Source organism: Papio anubis, chromosome 12 (assembly GCF_008728515.1).
Source record: "Papio anubis isolate 15944 chromosome 12, Panubis1.0, whole genome shotgun sequence".
Classification (NCBI taxonomy): Eukaryota; Metazoa; Chordata; class Mammalia; order Primates; family Cercopithecidae; genus Papio; species Papio anubis.
Window position 1 is genome coordinate 32,036,833 of NC_044987.1, and position 20,799 is coordinate 32,057,631.

Consider the following 20,799-nt stretch of genomic DNA (forward strand, 5'->3'; position numbering starts at 1 on the left):
TGCAAGTATTTTTAGAACATCAAAAATCTCATAAACATTCTATTTAATATAAAGCACACTTTAGCTAAGACAGCCAAGCTCCATTTATTTCCATGTTTTATGTGACTGGCTGACACCAAGAACACTTTAAGACAGAAAACTACAGTCCAAACAAAGCTTATTTTTAAGCAGACCAGAAATTGCTAATGGGTGGGGGTTGCAGTTTGAAGTCTAAGCTTGTTGGAGGATTGTGAGGAGGCAAGATAAGTGCTAAAGTTGTTGGAAGGCAAACATTAAGGAATCATCAGTTGAGAGACAGGACTAAAGAATACAGTTAACTCTAAAAGGACTTTCCTATCTTTATGGGAATAGAGAAGTTAAGACAATTGCTCTTGGGAGGTAACAGCAATGAAAAGAGAGGCCCAGAATAAATTACTAAAGTATTCAAACCTAATTCCTCCTTATTTCCCTGTCCCTCCCAACTCCCCCAGTTCCCATTTCCAAAAGGTATCAAAAGAGGCAGGGCAGGAGATACAAACTGGGATAGTCAGTACATGGCTAAAATTTTTTCTTCTGTGGACTAACACGAGTTGAATACTTATCTTGTGCTAGTCACTGTTCTTATATATTATGTACATTAATTCATTTAATCCTTACAGTAACAAATGACATAAGAAGTACTACTACTTATTCTAATGAGGAAATTGAGGCACAAAGGGCCAGGTTGATTAGTCTGGTACAAGATCACAAAGCTAGTTAGTATCAGGAAGGATAAACCCAGACAGTGTGATTCCTAACCCACTGACTGCTCTTCACAACTATACTTCTTTTCATTCATCTCCCACAGATGACCAGAGCCTAAGTATGCCTCCTATGCACAAACAGAACAATTCCCTTCTTCCTGTATTGGCAGTCCACACCAGTCTCGTGGGTGATGTTGAGTAAGTAACTTTGGTTAAACTGACCACTCACACAAGGCCCATGGGACCCCAAATCCTAATTTTAGGCCAGTTTCGTTTGTATTAGGAACAGATCAATTTGCAGCTGCATTTTCAAAGGTCTACTTTGATGGGGTAAAATCCTGTTAGGAAATGCAGACGTGTGGAATTAAGTTTTCTCTTTGCCTAGAATCCTTAAAAGGAAGGCTCTCCTTCAGTCCTGGATGTGTAGTATACGCTGCTAACCAAGTCCAGAGGTAGAATTTGCTGTACACATCCCAAGTTTACTAGAGGGTGAATGACAAGCAAACCTGTTTAACACATGTATATCAAACCTTTTCCCACCAGTTTTCACTGTCATTTTGGGCTCTATTTTCTTCCCAGAAAGACAGAACTCCAAAACTGAATATTAATGGTTTGCTACTATCTTTAACTGTAAAATGGCTGAATTATAAAATGCTTTTGCAAAACAACTAACTGTATTTCAAATTTTTAGGTACTCAAAATACCATGTGACTATATCTGGTGATGAACAAGTCAACAGCAGTCACCGAATGCCTTTGGGAGCCTCAACTCAACAACCCCCAAAAGATCTCATCATAGCTTTCAAATCTGCTTGAATATATGGGATTTCCTATGTGTGGTTTAAATACACACACACAAACACACACACAGACACACACACACACCAGCATTATTCTCCACCTTAGCTGTCTGAATGAGAGCCACAAGAGATATCTTGGATACAAACCAACCTTCCCTACCTGCTCCACTCACTTCATTTTGTAAATTCCACTTATATTCTCTGTGATGGGTCTGTCCCAGTCCATCTCAGAGACCTCAGCCATCAATACTTACCAGCTCTCTTTTTTGACCACTTCCTCAGTAACTGGATTCTCATCTCTTCTCACTCCAGGGTCCTCTATCAAACAGTCACCAGGGGTTTCTCTTCTTAAAATATTTTCGAATCAAATTTTTATACATGTCATTCATTCTGACTAAAACACATTCCCATTGCTCTCTATCAAGGGGAAAATGCCTAAATTCTTTACTAGCTGGACTCACTTCTGAAGTCTTCTTCAGATACCCAGTTTTCCCACCAACTTTCCACAAAATCATGCCATCTTCTTGTATATGCCGTTCCCATTATCATACGTACTCTGTACCTCCTAAACTCTTAGTCATCCTGCAAGAGAGAGCTCAGATGTCACTTCTTTAATTCAGCCTTTCCGGCTGATAAAGCCGGATTACCTCAGACAGAAATTACTTTCCTCTTCTATTCTCCATGACCATTTAACAGGTAGAGTTGTAATTACTTGTTTACATATGTATTCTCCTGGCAATGATCAAGTCATTCATCTTTACAAGCTTCTAGGCTAATACCTGAATAGCTGCTCAATAAATGTTTGATGGAAGAATGAATGTCCTGCCTTTTAAGTAATACTTTGAACTTTCTGTAAGCTTAAAATCATGTAGAATATATACTATTTGCAATTAACATTTATACCAACATATATATACCAAATATAAAATAATGCTTTATATTCATTTTATCTTTCATTTAGTACTCTCTGGGTAAAAATATAATGTTATGTGGAAAGAAATGGCCCAAAATAGGATACTTTCTTTATACTGAAAGAAAGCTGCTCACCAAAGGCAAGCAATAGACTAGAAAAGATCACCTTTATGTAACTTTTCACCACACTATCTTTGTCACAGAATTAAGATAGAGAAAACTGAAAAGAAACAAATCTTCCAGTGTTAATGAAACAATACAGATCCAGGCTTTATTCACAAAAACACAATTTTTGCTCAAGTGGTCCTTAGAAGAAATTCAGTGACTTGATTCTTAATGCAGGATTCCAAGTCATTCTCCTAAACCAAGCTAACTGTTGAATAACCATGAAAAGGAGAGAAAGCAAAAAGTGGTATGTTTTCTGAAAGTGAAACAAGTCACACTTAGTGAAAATGTGTTTCAATCACCTGTTTGGGCTAGGGTTAGGATGCAGTAAGGTTAAGTCCAAGGGGCGAAATGTAGGATTCCCACAAAAATAAATGCAAGAGGAGACCACAGGGGCTTGATCGAAATAAATTTAGGATGCCTTTATGTTCAATTTATATTCTGATTGTAATGTGCTATAAATATCCATCAGAATCACCTGGGGCGGTTGTTAACACGCATGTTGCTGAGCCCTACCCCTATACTTTCTGATTCAGCAGGCCAGGGGCTGGGCCTGAAAATTCCCACGTGATGCTGATGCTGGTCTAAGGAACACACTTTGAGAACCACTGATTTAAAACCACCACTTAGGGCCAGGCACGGTGGCTCATGCTTGTAATCCCAGCACTTTGGGAGGCCGAGGCAGGGGATCACGAGGTCAGGAGTCTGAGACCAGCCTCACCAACATGGTGAAACCCCGTCTCTACTAAAAAATATAAAACAATTAGCTGGGTGTGGTGGTAAGGGCCTGTAATCCCAGCTACTCAGGAGACTGAGGCAGGAGAATCACTTGAATCTGGGAGGTGGAGGTTTCAGTAAGCTGAGATCGCGCCACTGCACCCTATCCAGTCTGGGCGACAGGGTGAGACTCTGTCTCAAAAAACAACAACAAAAACAAACAAACAAAACACAACCACTTAGAATTCTTCAGCTAGTACAGAAGTATTTCTTATTATCTGAGTTATACACAACCACGTCTATTCATTTTAGGCAGTTTGGAGATAAATCTATGAAGCCCTGCAGGTCTGGGAATAGTACACAGCCACATCTGCTAGGAATAGGCAAATCTACCATGACAAAACAGGCACCAAAAGGGCAGTACTTTTTTTTTTTTTAATTCCCATGGGAGTTATTATTATTTTACTTTTTTTGAGACAGGGTCTCATTGTCACCCAGGCTGGAGTGCAGTGGTGCAAACCCGGCTCACTGCAGCCTCGAACTCCTGGGCTCAAGCGACCTCCTGCCTCAGCTTCCTGGGGAGTTAGGACTACAGGTGCACACCACCACACTCAGCTATTTTTAAAATTTTTCTGTAGAGATGTGGTCTCATTACGTTGCCCAGGCTGGTCTCGAACTCCTGAGCTCAAGAGATCCTCCCACCTCGACCTCCCAAAGTGGTGGGATTACAGGTGCGAGCTACCATGCCTGGCCGAGAATTACTACTGGGCATTTAGCTTCAAACAATTTTTAGTTGAGAACTTTTCACTTCCTCAACACAGATGAAGAGTTCTTTCTCTGTGCTAGTAAAAAATTTTGTTTATATCTATGTCATAGCATTTATCATTCAGTATTTTCATTATGCATGTTTTCTCCCTGGCTAGACTGTGAAATTCCTGAACACAGGAGTATATATTTTGCATTTTCCATTTTTGTCCAGCATAGGACCTACTAATTAGAAATAGATTAGGAGGCTGAGGCGGGAGGATCATGAGGTTAGGAGTTCAAGACCAGCCTGCCAACATGGTGACATGGTGACACCCCATCTCTACTAAAACTGCAAAATCAGCCGGGTGTGGTGGCGCACACCTGTAGTTTCAGCTACTCGGGATGCTGAGGCAAGAGAATATCTTGTACCCGGGAGGTGGAAGTTGCAGTGAGCTGAGATTGTGCCACTGCACTCCAGTCTGGGCAACGGATCCAAGACTCCATCTCAAAAAGAAAAAAAAAAATAGAATAAACGTTGGCTGAAATGAATGTAATCAAAATGAAATTCAATTAAAATCCTTTGTTTATGCTTGTAAAACAAAATACTCTGTTTCATTCTTTCTATGTAAGCTCAATTTCTACATTATTTTAATGTGTCATGTGAACTGAAGGGACAGGGATATAGCGAATACTTCTATTCAACAAGTATTTATTGAGTTCCTACTATATTCAGGCCCTGGAGATGCAGCAATAAAAAACATAGCCCCTATCTGATGGAATTTATGTTCTAGACAGAAGACAGTACAATGCTGGCTAATGAAAAGGGCAGCAAAAATAAAGCAGCATGCATGAAAGAAAGAAAAATGAAAAATGGGAAAGAAAAAGAAAAATGGGAAACAGATTTTTAGAAAAGCAGATCAAAAGAAGGGCAGGAAGTGACCTGTAAGCTTTGACCTAAATGCATTCCTAGCCAAACATGTGACATTCTGGGCATGGGCATTCCAGGCAGGGGAAAGCATGAAGAGGCTACTACGTGTGGATGGGGCAGAATAAACAGTTCACTTTGTTTTTAGGGTTAAGAATCTACCAGAAAAACTTTCATCATTTCAACCAGTAAAGGGTCAAATAGGTAATACTTAAAGGGGATTACCATTACTGTCCAATCCCCCAAACTCATGACAACCTCTACACTGGTCAGAATGGGTAATACACATTTTCACCCCAATTAACTTTTACACACTCGAAAGCTGGGCCCTTAGACACGAAAAAGATGTGGAAGCTTTAAGGCTGGGCTATCATGCCTGACCACCACACCAAAGCCTTCTTTAGAAGGAAAGATTAAAAGTAGGCCCTATAGCAAAAAGGAAGAGAAAAACAGGCCAGCATTTTAATGAGACGTAAAGAGGGTGATATAGTTTGGATGTCTGTCCCCTCCAAATTTCATAGTGAAATGGTATTCCCAAAGTTGGAGGTGGGGCCTGGTGAGGGTGGGGTCCCGCATGAATGGCTTCCCACCATCCCCTTGGTCATAAATGAGTTCTCATTCAGTTCACCTGAGATCTGGTTGTTTAAAAGCCTGGGACTTCTCTCGCTCACTTTCTTGCACCCTCTCTCTCACTGTGTATCACACTGGTTCCCACTTGCCTTTTGCTAGGATTGTAAGCTTCCTGAGGTCCTCACCAGAAGCAGACGCTGGCACCATGCTTCCTATACAGCCTGTAGAACTATGAGCTAAATTAAACCTCTTTTCTTTATAAATTACTCAGTTTCAGTTATTCCTTCATAGCTACACAAAACTAGATTGACACAGGGTGAGAAATTTGAATCAGGATAAGCAAAAACAGAGTAGTAGGCAATATATAAAATAATTCATAAATCAGAATTACTCAAACTTGAAGGAAGCAAGTTTTTACGTAAGATTTACTACTAGTATTACTTGATTGACAACTTAGCTACTACAGCAAAAACCAACTCCCTGTGATATTTTAAAAACAAATACTCTATGTCATAATACTGAAGGTGACTCACCATCAACTTCCTGCTCTTGCCTAAGGACCTTCTTGCATTAGTAATGACTAACTAAAACCATCTGCCATGTCTATTCAAACAGGAAAGTCTTGATTAACTACACCACGAGTTAGACGACTAACCTTCCCTTGTCACCTGCCCCACAATTTGGGAATAAAGAAGTCACCCAGGACACTGAAGTTTATACTAAACACACCCTGATGAGTGGTACAAAGTACAGGATTATCAAGTAGTTTCCTTAAAAAGTAACAAGAGTAGCTGGAAAAGTAGATTCAATGACCTTTAAAAGAACTGAATTCTAACACTTTGCCTGATGCTTGTTTTGAAAGTCTGATCTCATGTATTTATGATTCACAAACTGTTCTTACTATATACAAGGCACTTTTCCTAACTTCTTTGCAAGCAAATATTAACTCACTTAACAACCCTATGATGGAGGTACTATTATTACACCCACTCTACAGATGAGGAATCTAAGGCAAAGAAAAGTTAGCTTGTACAGGATCATTCAGCCCAACCTGGTAAGTGGCAGAGTGAGATTCAAACCTTGATAGTTGGGCTCTCCAGAAACCATGCTCTTGCATACTGTGCCACAAGTATGACAAACAGTAATCACATGCTGTATTTTTTTTTAATCCTCTTTTCTTGGAATTTTCATGAAATCCCATGGCTTGTCATATTCATGTAAATGACTTCCATATCTTTAATGCCTCTCGCAGGGTCAATATTAGTTTTTCTCTTCCAACTGGACATCTGACACCTCACATGTATTCCCATATTTTGAGTGGGGTTTACTTTAAAATGTCATTTCCATTTGTCCCTCAAATAAAACTTTCACATAATTTTTTTTTTTTTTTTTGAGACTGAGTTTCACTCTGTCGCCAGGCTAGAGTGCCATGGCACAATCTTGGTTCACTGCAACCTCTGCCTGCTGGGTTCAAGCGATTCTCCTGCCTCAGCCTCCCGAGTAGCTGGGACTACAGGCGCCTAACACCACGGCTGGTTAATTTTTATATTTTTAGTAAAGATAGGGTTTCACCGTGTTGGCCAGGCTGGTCTCGATTTCTTGACCTTGAAATTTTCACATTTCCATGACGAAGTTTTAGCAGTAACTTCCAAATTGGTCTTATTCAACTCAACATTAAACTCTGTGTATACCACAGCCACATGATCATCTTACCTCACCTCCTCTAAGGAGGAAGTCCTCTGACTCAAGGCTCAGCTCCCTAAAGGAAAATTTGCAAATTTTTAGCAGGTTATCCTCTACAGTCAGGCATTATATAGCACTGCTTCAGTACTGAAAGCATCCAACATGCCAGGCTCTATCTATTCCTCCACAATCATTTCACATCCCTCCTCATTCAATCTTCTTTCAGTTCCTCAAACATCTCCTCTCCCACCTCCAGGACCTTCACAAGTGCAGCTGCTCCCTTCAGGAACTCTTCTCTCCACCTTTGTTGCTTAGCTAACTCCCTCTCATCCCTTCCCACTCTGAATGTCACTTCTTCCTAATAACTTGTCTACATACAGTTTCTTCTCCTACTTCATCAGTTGTTTTCTCTTTGGTAAGATGATTCTATCACTTTAGTAATTCATTCAGTCTTCCCAGTCGCATGGCTTGTTCACTCCTGTCTTTCCAGTACCTAGCAGTGTCATGCACTTCCCACCTCCATACATTCTCAGTATGTCCACCCCAAAGCCTGTGTCTTCCTAGCCTCCACTGTTTTCAACCCACTGAAATTCTACTCACTCTCTTTTTGAGACAGTCTTACTCTGTTGCCCAGGCTGGAGTGCAACGGCGTGATCTCAGCTCAATGCAACCTCCGCCTCCTGGGTTCAAGTGATTCTCCTGCCTCAGCCTCCTGAGTAGCTGGGATTATAGGCATGCACCACCACGTCCAGCTAACTTTTGTTATTTTTAGTAGAGATGGGGTTTCACCATGTTGGCCAGGCTGTTCTCAAACTCCTGACCTCGTGATCCGCCCACATCGGCCTCCAAAAGTGCTGGGATTACAGGTGTGAGCCACTGTGCCCGACCCAATTCTACTCTATTCTTATGCTGTATCTTTGTGAAGCTTTTCTCCAATTCGTCCCACTAGTAAAACTCTTCCCCACCTATAAATTGAAATTGCACCTGTTCTGATTTCTTGAATACAGTACGTACTGTCTTGTGTTCATCACTCTTCTACACTGAGTTTAACTATAAGCTACGTGGAATTATGAGAAGAAAAACTTATCACTCTGCCCTAGAATATCAGGAAAAAGTTCTCCATTTTTTATGAGTGGGAATGTACAATTCTGCAAGGTTGCTCAGGACAAAGATAGCAACATTGATTAGAAACTACTGCCTTGTTAGTAGTTTGTGATACTTTGGTCTGCAATTTGTGCCAACTTTTGGTTTTCAAAATAAATAGGAACTAAAATGTATCACCTCTGATTCTTCTTTAGTTTTCTTTACAAAGGTGTCTTCCATAAACATAAATATCTGAAATTCATGCTTGATGATATATGCCGTAAACAATCCCTAATGAAGTTCTGCCCACACTACTAAGATTTTTAGGCAGACGCAATGGAAAAAGTCATATACAAATTTGCTGCATAATGACATTTCAGTCAATGATGGATCACATGTAGAATGGTGATCCCAGAAACTTATAATAGAGCTGAAAAATTCCTGTCACCTAGAGACATCGTGGCTGTCATAAGGTAATGTCATAGTGCATTACCTCTTCTATGTTTAGACATATTTAGATACACATATACTTACCACTGTGTTACAATTGCCTACATTTTTCAGTATGGTAACATGCTGTCCAGGTTTGTAGCCTAGGAGCAATAAGCTATATCATAGAGTCTAGGTGTGTATAACAGGCTATATCACCTAGGTTTGTGTAAGCATACTCTATGATGTTTATACAATGATAACATCACCCAGCAACCCATTTCTCAGAACTTACCCCAGTCATTAAGCAACACATGACTGTATTATTATCACTAACTTATTTTGTAGCTTCGATAAGCCGAATATGGGAAAATAAACACATTCACTGAAGAAAAGGCAGTCTACACATCAAGTTTTGGTGAAAGAAGTAAGTTTTTTTTGAGACAAGGTCTCGCTCTGTCACCCAGGCTGGAGTGCAGTGGCGCGACCTCGGCTCACTGCAGCCTCCACCTCCCAGGTTCAAGCAATTCTCCCACCTCAGCCTCCCAAGTAGCCGGGGATTACAGGGGTGTACCACCATGTCCAGCAAATTTTTGTATTTTTAGTAGAGACAGGGTTTCACTATGTTGGTCAGGCTGGTCTCAAACTCCTGACCTCGGGTGATTCACCCGCCTTGGCCTCCCAAACTAACGATACTATAAACATACTGATGAAAATAAGCTTTGGCAAACAAATATAAGAGTGTGGTGGCTAACCCATCCTGCCCACCCTGTCCTGAGTTCAGGTTCACCTGTGTCCTATAGGTAACTAGAAGATTCTTCTGCCAAACTACTAGAACACGCTGATGAATCCAAGCCCCTTCTGGATTACAATGGGCAGTGTGGTAGAATAAGATGAAACTCTGGACCATACATATGAAGGCTTAGATTGGAATTCTGGCACTACTACTTACCTGCATTCTAGCACCAGCATACTGGTGCCCCAACCACTATATTTATGTCCCCTTTATAGCAGATGCCTCTCTGATATTAAAAGTGGAAGAAAGAAAAATAGGCAAGTTATGGTCAGAGTGATTGACTGGGGATGGAGGGAGATGATAGCTTAGATTACCTTCTCCAGTGCGGGCCTCTGTAATTGACGTCTTTTGAGCAGAGATCTGAATGAACTGAGAGTGAGAGCCATGTGAATATCTGGGGAAGGGGGAGAATGTTCTACACCCCAATCATTAGACTGCGTCCTTCTGTTCTCAACAGACTCTAAGCTCTTGAAGTAGAGACACTGACTTTTTTGTCTTTGTATCTGTAGGACTTAGCACTGCTTTCAAATACAACCAAAGTTTGCTAAGCTGGCATGATTAAGAGCCTATCTGTGGGAAAGTATGATTGGTCTTTGTCAAGTTGCAATCTCTCAGAAACTTAGTTTGTGACTTTATAAATAACAATTTATTTATTTATTTATTTATTTATTTATTTATTTTTTTGAGACGGAGTCTCACTCTGTCACCAGGCTGGAGTGCAGTGGCGCAATCTCAGCTCACTGCAACTTCTGCCTACCGGGTTCAAGTGATTCTCCTGTCTCAGCCTCCCGAGTAGCTGGGACTACAGGTGCGCACCACCATGCCCAGCTAATTTTTGTATTTTTAGTAGAGACAGGGTTTCACCATGTTGGCCAGGACAGTCTCAATCTCTTGACCTCGTGATCTGCCCGCCTTGGCCTCCCAAAGTGCTGGGATTACGGGCGTGATCAGCCACCACACCCGGCCTGTAAATAATAGATTTAAGAAAAATAGATAACATTTATTTTGCAGGGTTTTTATATTAAATAAAAGCTCATGAAATGATGGAACCACTCATTTGTATTTAGGTACTCAGTAAAGGTTTCATTCCAGCCTAAAATAAGAATGATAAAACGATCTCTAATGATATTTCTATGGATTTAAGTTTAAACCATACAACAGTATTCTATTTGTGTACTCCTTTAACCAGCAGTATCAGTATCACCTGGAAACTTGTTAGAAATGCAGAATCTCAGGTCCCAATCCTACTAAATCAGACCCACTGAATAAGAACTGCATTTGAACAAATCCCGAGGTAATTCCTTGACACATTACAAATTAAGAAGCACTACTCTAGAATACCAAAGACTAACAAGGATCACTTGTTTGATTAAACCTTTTCTAGAGTTACCATTAACTCAAACTTTTAACAGTATAGCAAAAGTACTACTCATTGGGTTACTTGATTTAAAAAATCTTTGATACATTATAAATAAAATTTATATGACTTTAGTTTCATACTCAACTCTAGAAAGACAGTATAGTTTAGAGACTATAAAGGGTTTAGATTCAGACAGACCTGGGCTCAAATCTTGAATCCAATACTTATTAGCCTTCTAACCTTGGGCAAATTCCTTAACCTGCTTGATGCTCACTTTCTTTATCTATAAAACAGAGATGAATACTCAATGGATCGTTGAGAGAATCAAAGAAGGTGTGTGACACAGGTCATGGTTCACAGTATGCTTAAACGTCAGTTCCCTACTCTTTCTTAGAACAGTTCTACCATTTTGTTCCAATAATATATTAAACTTTTTTATGTATACTATATCTAAGAAAGTAGCTTTAAATATAAGAAAATGAGATATTTGGATTTCAAAATTCAAATGAGCAGATAATAAAAATAGGGGAAAAACCATAGAGGAAGACCCCTAAAGAAGATTTTTAATGGTATCCCAACATTTTCAGGACAAGGTTCAAACTTCTTAGCTTATGACAAAAAGCCATTCTGAGGTGGTCTTCAGTCTCATCGCTCACCTCTTACCACTAGCGATATGGTATTAGAGGTTCCAGGGCTCAGTAATTGCTCATCTACTAGCTACTTTTATCTTCCCTTTTCTTCTAACTTAACTTCCCACTCGTTCACTAATACTCAAGTCCTGAGCCCAATCACTTTTATCACCACCACTTTGGTCATCCTCTCCCTGGGTTACTGCAACTGCCCTCCAAGAAATCTCCCTATTTTTTAAAAAGTTACTCATACCATGTCACTCCTCTGTTCAAAACCTACAAGCACCTCTGTAATGAAGCCCCATTCTGCCTTTCACAGAATCTGTTCGTGCTGCAGTGGCCTTTTTGCTGTTCCCCAAACATGTCTCAGGGCCTTTGAACTGGTTGTTGTGTTATGCATGGAACATTCTCCCCCTTCCCCAGATATTCACATGGCTCTCACTCTCCGTTCATTCAGATCTCTGCTCAAAAGATGTCAATTACAGAGGCCCACATTAGAGAACGTAATCTATCATCTCCCTCCATCCCCAGTCAATCACTCTGACCATAACTTGCCTATTTTTCTTTCTTCCACTTTTAATATCTGACTCATTGTATATCCATTCTTATAACTTAGAACCATGCCTGGCACATAGTATATATTCAATATTGGATAAAGAAATCAATGAACCTCCTTAAGGGTGTCTTAGCAGAGTGCGGTGGCTCACACATGTAATCCTCAGAAAAGCTGCCAAAAAGCTGGGACTATAGGCATACACCACCATGCCCCACCGTTTTTTTGTCTCTACCAAAAAAAAAAAAAAAAAAAAAAAAAACAGTTGGGCATGGTGGTGTATGCCTACAGCCCCAGTTACTTGGGAGGCTGAGGCATGAGAATCACTTGAGCCCAAGAAGGTGAAGCTGCAGTGAGCTGTGATCGTGCCACTGCTCTCCAGCCTGGGTGATGGAACAACACCTTGTGTCCCCCCACCCGCAAAAAAAAGAAGTCTTCACTGTTCTCCCTTTGCACTACTGACTCATGTGTTCCTCTTTCTCTCTACTTTCTCAGCACTCAGTACCATACATCTGCCATAACATTCTTTGTTTTTTTTTTTTTTTTTTTTTTTTTTGAGAAGTTGTTTTGCTCTTGTCACCCAGGCTGGGGTGCAGTGGCACAATCTCAGTTCACTGCAACCTCTGTCTCCCAGGTTCAAGCAATTCTCCTGTCTCAGCCTCCCAAGCAGCTGGGATTACAGGTGAATGCCACCACACCCAGGTAATTTTTTGTATTTTTAGTAGAGACGGGGTTTCAGCATGTTGGCCAAGTTGGTCTCGAACTCCTAACCTCAGGTGATCCACCTGCCTTGGCCTCCCAAAGTGCTGGGAATACAAGTGTGAGCCACCACGCCCGGCCCTGCCATAACATTTTTAATGATAATATACAAAAAGTCTGTCTTCGCTTGATTCTGCAATCACAGTGCATAGCAAAAAGCAGGGCATGTGATATTTGTTGAATGAATGATTTAAGAAGGGAAAAATACAATTGTCTCAAGGTAAAACTATGAAACTGTTTAAAAAATCATTTTCCTGTTTGTCAGGTTATAGCTGTTAAGAACCTTCTAGAAGAAAAGGTCAAGTATAAGCTTAGAGAGCCCACTAATATGCAGCTCTTCAGACTTTCTTCAGTGCCACTTAAGTCTTTTAGATTTTAACTCAATGAAATGGCTTAGAGTTAGTTTACTAAGTTTATTTATGAAAGACTAGCTTTCTGTAAAGATTTACTGAAGGAAAAACAAATAGCACACTTAGACTTCAGACTGCTCAAATAAATACCTGTCACTAAGATTTTAACCTAAAATAAGTTTTACCATTCCCTTACCTTACTAACATCAAAAGAAAACCTTATCTTGGAAAACTGTGACTACTGTTGCAAGATTTATTCTATTTCACTTACGCTGCCTATATATGGTAGTCTATGAATATCATTTTTAAAGAATTAGCATCTTAATCTTTCACACAAATATTCCTCCTATGAGTCATAAAATTATTGTAGCAATAGAGTAACCAGAAGGATTTAGAAATCAGTGGGAAAGACAAAAATAATATTCCAACACTTATCAAGAGAATAAAACAGGCATTTGAGCTGGTTCTTAAATGGAAATAATTTAATCTCTTTCTCATTCTCTCGACTCCAAAACTGAGCAAAGTTTCCAAAAATCTACAAATAATCACTGAAGAAAAGTTGAACACAAATACTTCTATTTTTATGCCCCAATATGTAATAAGTCATTTTATTAAGAGAGCTGGTAGAAATGATACTCATGGATCTAAAATTTCTTTCTTTTTTTGAGACGGAGTCTGGCTGTCTCCCAGGCTGAAGTGCAGTGGTACAATCTCGGCTCACCTCTGTCTCCTGGGTTCAAATGATTCTCCTGTCTCAGCCTCCTGAGTAGCTGGGACTACAGGCACCCACCACCATGCCTAGCTAATTTTTGTATTTTTAGTAGAGACAGAGTTTCACCATGTTGGCCAGGCTGGTCTCGAACTCCTGACCTCAGGTGATCTGCCCACCTTGGCCTCCCAAAGTGCCGGGAACACTTTGGGAGGTGTGAGCCACCGCACCTGGCCTACCTGAAAATCTTAATAACACTCAAAATGTAAATGAACTTTACTATCCCAAATGATTACTTCAAAGGTTTCTAGTAAATTTTAAAAAATATTTGGTATGTGTGCTCTAAGATCAAGTCAAGAGCACTCAACAGTCTTGAGTTTCTATATGTTTCCCCCTTTTTAGAAGATAATCTCTAAAGTAAAGCAAAGAGGACAGGAAAGAATTACCTTATCTGGAATAATCAAGCATGTAACTAAGTATACAAAACACAGTACTCCTCAACACATTTGAGATTTAGACAGTTATTGTAGATAATCATGATTCTTAAATTGAAATAATCTTTTAAAAATATGTGGCACTATTAGAAAAAAATACTGATCTGCAGCTACTGAAAAACAAAGTAACTATATACCCACATCTCAGCATAATGAATGTGGGTTTCTTTAAAGAAAGAATGAAGAAATTAATACTTTAAAAATCATGACTGGAATTAAACAACATCAGAGTGATTCCCAGTGGAGAGGAAGTGAAAGGCTCTCACCACCAGAGTCAAATCAAAGCCATTAGTTGTCCTGACATGAGTGGCATCTTCATTACGCAGCTAAGTCAAGAGCGATGATTAAAAAGTGCCATTTATCAGCCATCACTGGGTTTAACAAGGACTTCAGAAGAACTCCCATACTAGAGTAGATACAATAATTACAAGCTAATGTCATCTGCAACTTCGATATTATAATTGACTTACTTTTTCTATTTCAAAAAGAAAAATTTTAAGTCTTCATATTCCATATTGGCATCTTTTATTAAAATGAAATGGATTGGCCATAGTTTTAAGTAAGAAAAATGGTGGTTGTTTCTATATTATCATTTTTTAGGAACTAAATCATCAAATAGATCAAGCCATAAGCTATATAAAACAAACCAAGCTTCTTAAGGATTGGTTATATTGATTTTGGATTGTTATGTTTTTCCTTGTGCTATTTCTCCATTTCATAGGGCCATTTCTCTTAATTTACCTGAATTTCTACATGGGAAAAAGAAAGCAGCAATTTTGTTTAAAAAAAAAAAAAGTGCTTTTATTTAAAAAGTTTTTAAAAAGATATTTGGAATACAAGCCTGAGAGTAACTAGTCAAATACACTGTCTCTGTCTCTTCATTGCTCTGACTTTGGGCTTTATTTGTTTTTTTTTGTTTTTGTTTTTGTTTTGAGACGGAGTCTCGCTCTGTTGCCCGGGCTGGAGTGCAGTGGCTGGATCTCAGCTCACTGCAAGCTCCGCCTCCCGGGTTTATGCCATTCTCCTGCCTCAGCCTCCCGAGTAGCTGGGACTACAGGCGCCTGCCAACTCACCCGGCTAGTTTTTTGTATTTTTTAGTAGAGACGGGGTTTCACTGTGTTAGCCAGGATGGTCTCGATCTCCTGACCTCATGATCTGCCCGTCTCGGCCTCCCAAAGTGGGCTTTATTTGTTATAGTTCATTGCTAATAGGCTTTCAGTTAGTATAGTCTTTTCCCATATATTGTGACTTCAGACTGACAATTTCCAGCTTATAATAATCCAGAACTGTTAGAAGAATCAGGAACTAACTACTTGGATAAGAGCCAATGACCTCAATTTGATGATAAAAAGCTTAGAGATAAACATAACTTCAAAGACAGTGTGGTAACAGATTTTTAACAAAGTAACAGTGGCTACCAGGTATTACAAACTCATTAAATTGTAAAATATCAGATCACATTTATTTACCTATTATATATGCAAGACACTATACCAGGCACTGTATACTATTAATAATACATTTTAACTATGTGATATGGATTCTGTCTTTTAATGCTCGCAACAGCCCTATGAGTTATTATCTCATTTTTCCAAGTGAAGAATACAGGTAGATACGGTAACTTGTCCAAGATTTCATGGACAATAAAGGATGCCTGGGATTCAAACCAGGTCCATGGGATTTCAAGAGCCCTTGGTCTTAACCCTTATTGTAAACTGTCTCTCAGTTTCAAAGGTGAAAAGTAGAACTTTAAATGAACTACAGCACATAAACTACGAGTTACCAACACCTCAACCCTGTCGGCTCTGCAACTTCTCACACATCTTTACCCTCTCTGTGCTTTTTAAAGTTAAAGCTTAAATCCATGTGTAATTTACCCATCATTTTTATATTTCACATCTATTTTCCAGCTCTCTCATTTTTCTTGGTAACAATCTCTCATTTGATCTTCGGTGCTGAGAGATATTACACAGGCAGGAGAACACTTAAGGCAGCTCTATGCTACTCACTTTCCTTGCTTCTGAACATTTTTCCCCACTTCAAGGAAGGTGCTCAGCACATTCCTCTAACATGTATCACTTTTCATGATCAAGAGAGCATTTTCTCCACCCATCTTGAGGTAATTCCTAGGAATTCCTCACAGTTTGCCATAATAGAGAAATCTGAGTGCTACACTGGTAGAGTTGGGAATTGTCAAATAAATCCCAATAATTTCTAACTTTAAAGCATACAAATAACGAATTCTCTAAAATGTACCTGTAATAAGACGTTTGGGCTCTGGATTGTTATCAAATGTACATTTCTCAAAAGCAGATAAATGGGTTGATTCTGCTTAATATAAATCTAAAGACATAACTTTTAATGATCCTAAATAGTCATTTGGCATACAGTTATTTCTGGATTATCACAGAATATACTTTGACTTTACTGTCCCTTTAAGATTCAGTAATCTTGTGGATCAGTGTTAACAAGCATACTATTAAAAAATTTAATATATATCATACACATAGAGCTAAGGAAGTATCACTTTTCACTCCCCAGGGCTTTCTTTTCTAATGTTGAACACAAAAAACATGAAATGTTTACCTGACCCTCAATATGTGGAGAAAAACTACGGCTCCTAAGCAGGCATCAAAACGCTATTATAAATATATATTTAATAACTAATTTATATTATAACTTTTTCTTTCTTTTTTTTTTTTTTTTTGACAGGGTTTCACTCTGTTGTCCAGGCTGGAATGCAGTGGTACGAACATGGCTCAATGCAGCCTTGACCTCATGGGCTCAAGCTATCCTCCCAATCTCAGTCACCCAAGTTGCTAGCACCACAGGAGTGTGGCCACCATGCCTGGCTAATTTTTATTTTTAATACAGATGGGGTCTCCCTATGTTGCCCAGGCTGGTCTTGAAATCCTAGGCTCAAGCAATCCTCCTACCTTGGCCTCTCAAAGTGCTCGGATTATATGAATGAATCACCACACCCAGCCTTATAAATAACAACTTTTTTTTTTTTTTTTTTTTGAGATAGAGTCTTGCTCTGTCACCAGGCTGGAGTGCAGTGGTGCAATCTCAGCTCACTGCAACCTCTGCATCCTGGGTTCAAGTGATTCTCCTGCCTCAGCCTCCAGAGTAGCTGAGACTACAGGCGCGTGTCACCACGCCCAGCTAATTTTTGTATTTTTAGTAGAGACAGGGTTTCACCATGTTGGCCAGGGTGGTCTCAATCTCTTGACCTCGTGATCCACCCGCCTTGCTCTCCCAAAGTGCTGGGATTACAGGCGTTAGCTACTGCGCCCAGCTATAAATTATAACTTTCAAAGGACAATCACCTCAAGTAATTTAACGGGCTAGACTTTATATATACATATACTTATACACTGAACATTTTAATATAGAATAAAGTAAAATAAAACCATTATCTTAATAAATTATTCCATTTCCTCTTATTTTTCTATTTTCCTATTCCTCACCTTTCAAATTCTTTCACAAAGTTCGCTGTCATTTACCCTGCAACTTAAGTGGCATAGTTAAAGAATATAAATTAATCTTCTTTTAAGGGTGTACTGAGTGTTGCCTCTAGAATATTTTCCAGGTGCACCTTTGTTTTGGGTGATTCTCGGTTATAGATATTTGGAAATTTGCTCAATCACAAACCAGTGGTCTCTAGTCTATACATAAAATCCACCATTTCAACCTCATATTTTGAAAAAGGACTTATAAAAGCATAATCTGATCATTTTTGCTAAAGCAAATTAGAAAACAAAATAGGGTTTCATAAAATCTTAAGAATTGGAAAGAATCTTAAAAGATCTTTCAGCCTAGTCAACCACAAAAATTTGAAGCAAACAGGTTTGGGGAGTCTAGAGAAAATGACAGTATCTTAAGGAAAGCAGTCGGATGAAGAACAAGAAGTCAGAGCAGAACATGAAGCTGGACTCAATTATGAATGACAAGAATTCTTTTTCAAAAAAAAAGCAAAGCGAGAAAGTCCTTATTAAATAATGAGTAATAAAAATGTAAATCAAGTTGCATTTAGCATGATTAACCCAGGAGAGTGCTTCAAAAGCATGGTGTAGCTTTCTCTTTTATGTGAAGGCTTCAGGTCAGCAGGTTCAGAAGACATTCCCTTCAGGGTGAAACTTTTCTGTAGATAGCCTGCTTCAATGGAAGCCATTTTCTGCTTTGTTACATTAAACGCCCTCAAAATTTACTAAATGCTCTCACAGTTGTCCTTGTTCCCTGTCTGTAAGATTTTTAAAACTCCGTAAAAGATCATTTTCCAAGTAGAGAAGAGCATCCTTTTGCTTATTGAAACTTTATTAACATGCTAACACGACGTTATGGTTATTTCATGTGAACATGAGGTATATCAAGATTACAGTGACATTCATTCCAAAGCATGTCAAAACCATGGGCTTCCACTGAAATGGAAGAAAAGACAACAAACAAGTGCATGTAATTTAGAGGAAAAAGAGGCATGTGCTGTAAAGATATTACCAATACCCTTGGCACTGGACCGGCAGGCCTCCATACGACCCAATTCAGAATAATCCACATATAAACTTGTCTGATTCTGGGAATTCATATATATTTAAGATAACACTTCACTCTAATTTTGAAAGTTATGACTGACTCCTAGGATCAGTGTTGCTGTTTATGTTTTAAAAAGCCTTTGGTTTTGGACCCATCAGCTAGTCTCTTCCTTTCCCCATCATACTGTCTGACCGTCCCCATAAAGGCAATGACCTCGAGTGTTTCTTTGAATATTCTCTTCTCTTGAGGGAACAATATTTTATTTGAAACAAGACCTCCTTAAGCAGACATAATCTCCACACCCACCACCTTCTGGAGAAGCAGTTACCCTATATTATCTACTATTAATAGTATTTAAAAACAGCGCCTCCAGGACGTTCGTTAGTGGTTCCTTCTCGTTTCTGCCTTCTCTGAGGCTTCGCTCTGTCAGTTATCCTATCCTTGGTTAACATACAGGGAAGAACACGGGATCTTAAATGAGACAGTGCAAAATGGACCTTCACTGAATACCTGACATACAAATAAGAATTATTATTATACTATTATTATTGTTAAATATCTTCTAGTACCATGTACACATACTCAAGCCTCTTCAGAGGTGACTTTTCCCATTTCAGTTCCTCCTTCCAACTCTCTCCTCACAACCCTCTCCTTTATGCCTTCTCCCCCTCACTCCTAACCCTCCAGTCATGCTTTTTGCCACTCCACTGAAACTGTATCAAAGTCACCTCTTTACTACATACAGCTCTATTATTTAGATATGTATATGCATACTAATTTTTACGTACTATATTAAAACATTTCGTATTTTAGAAACAAGACAAAAAAATTTTTTGTTGTTGTTAAGACAGGGACAGGGTTCCACTCCAGCCAGGCTGAAGTATGGTAGTGTAATCACAGGTCACTGTAGTCTCAATTTCCCAGGCTCAAGCCATCCTCTCACCTCAGCTTCCTGAGAGCTGGGTGAGACTTCACTTATGCACCACCACGACAGACTAATATTTTTTTGTAGAGACAAGGTTTCACCATGTTTCCCAGGCGGGTCTCAAACTCCTGGGCTCAAGTGATCCTCTCACCTGGGTCTCCCAAAGGCTGAAATTATAGGTGTGAGCCACTGTACCTGCCTAGGACATACAGCTGAAATAAAACATCCACAATTCTTTTCAAACCCACTAAAAACGGCTGGGCACGGTGGCTCATGCCTGTAATCCCAGCACTTTGGGAGGCGGAAGACAGGTGGATCACCTGAGGTTGGGAGTTCAAGACCAGCCTGACCAAAATGGAGAAACCCTGTCTCTACTAAAAATACAAAATTAGCCGCACGTGGTGGCACATGCCTATAATCCCAGCTACTCGGGAGGCTGAGGCAGGAGAATTGCTTGAACCGGGAAGGCGGAGGTTGTGGTGAGCTGAGATCATGCCATTGCACTCCAGCCTGGGCTACAAGAACAAAACTCCATTTCAAAAACAAAAACAAAAACAAAGAAACCCCACTAAAACCAAGTTGATATATACCTTTGATTTAAAGTATAAATTTCAGCCAAAATACTCTCATTTCTCTAGATCATTACCATCAGAAAATGTAATGGGACACAACCAAACCAACGTTCTAAAAGAATTACAGTCAACCTTGTTAGATGCAAAATACTTACTCTTTCAAAATAAAGTTTAAATTAACGTTATCTGTCATTAACTGCCTAGATAGTTTTTAGATGGAGCATGACAAAATGAATAATGTGAATCATCTTGTTTAACCATAAATACAGGGCAGATTTCACAACTTTATTTGAAAATTTGGTAATTAAAAAACATAGTAATAGTTGCCAAGTAAAAATATTAATATTTGTATAATTTTTGTCTTAAA

At 39.2% G+C, this 20,799-nt stretch overlaps 1 protein-coding gene across 12 annotated transcripts in view; it reads right to left on the bottom strand.

Moving 5' to 3' along the window:
- Window positions 1-20,799, bottom strand: part of YAP1 (Yes associated protein 1) — a 124,984-nt gene that overhangs the window by 48,167 nt on the left and 56,018 nt on the right. The window lies entirely within an intron of this gene.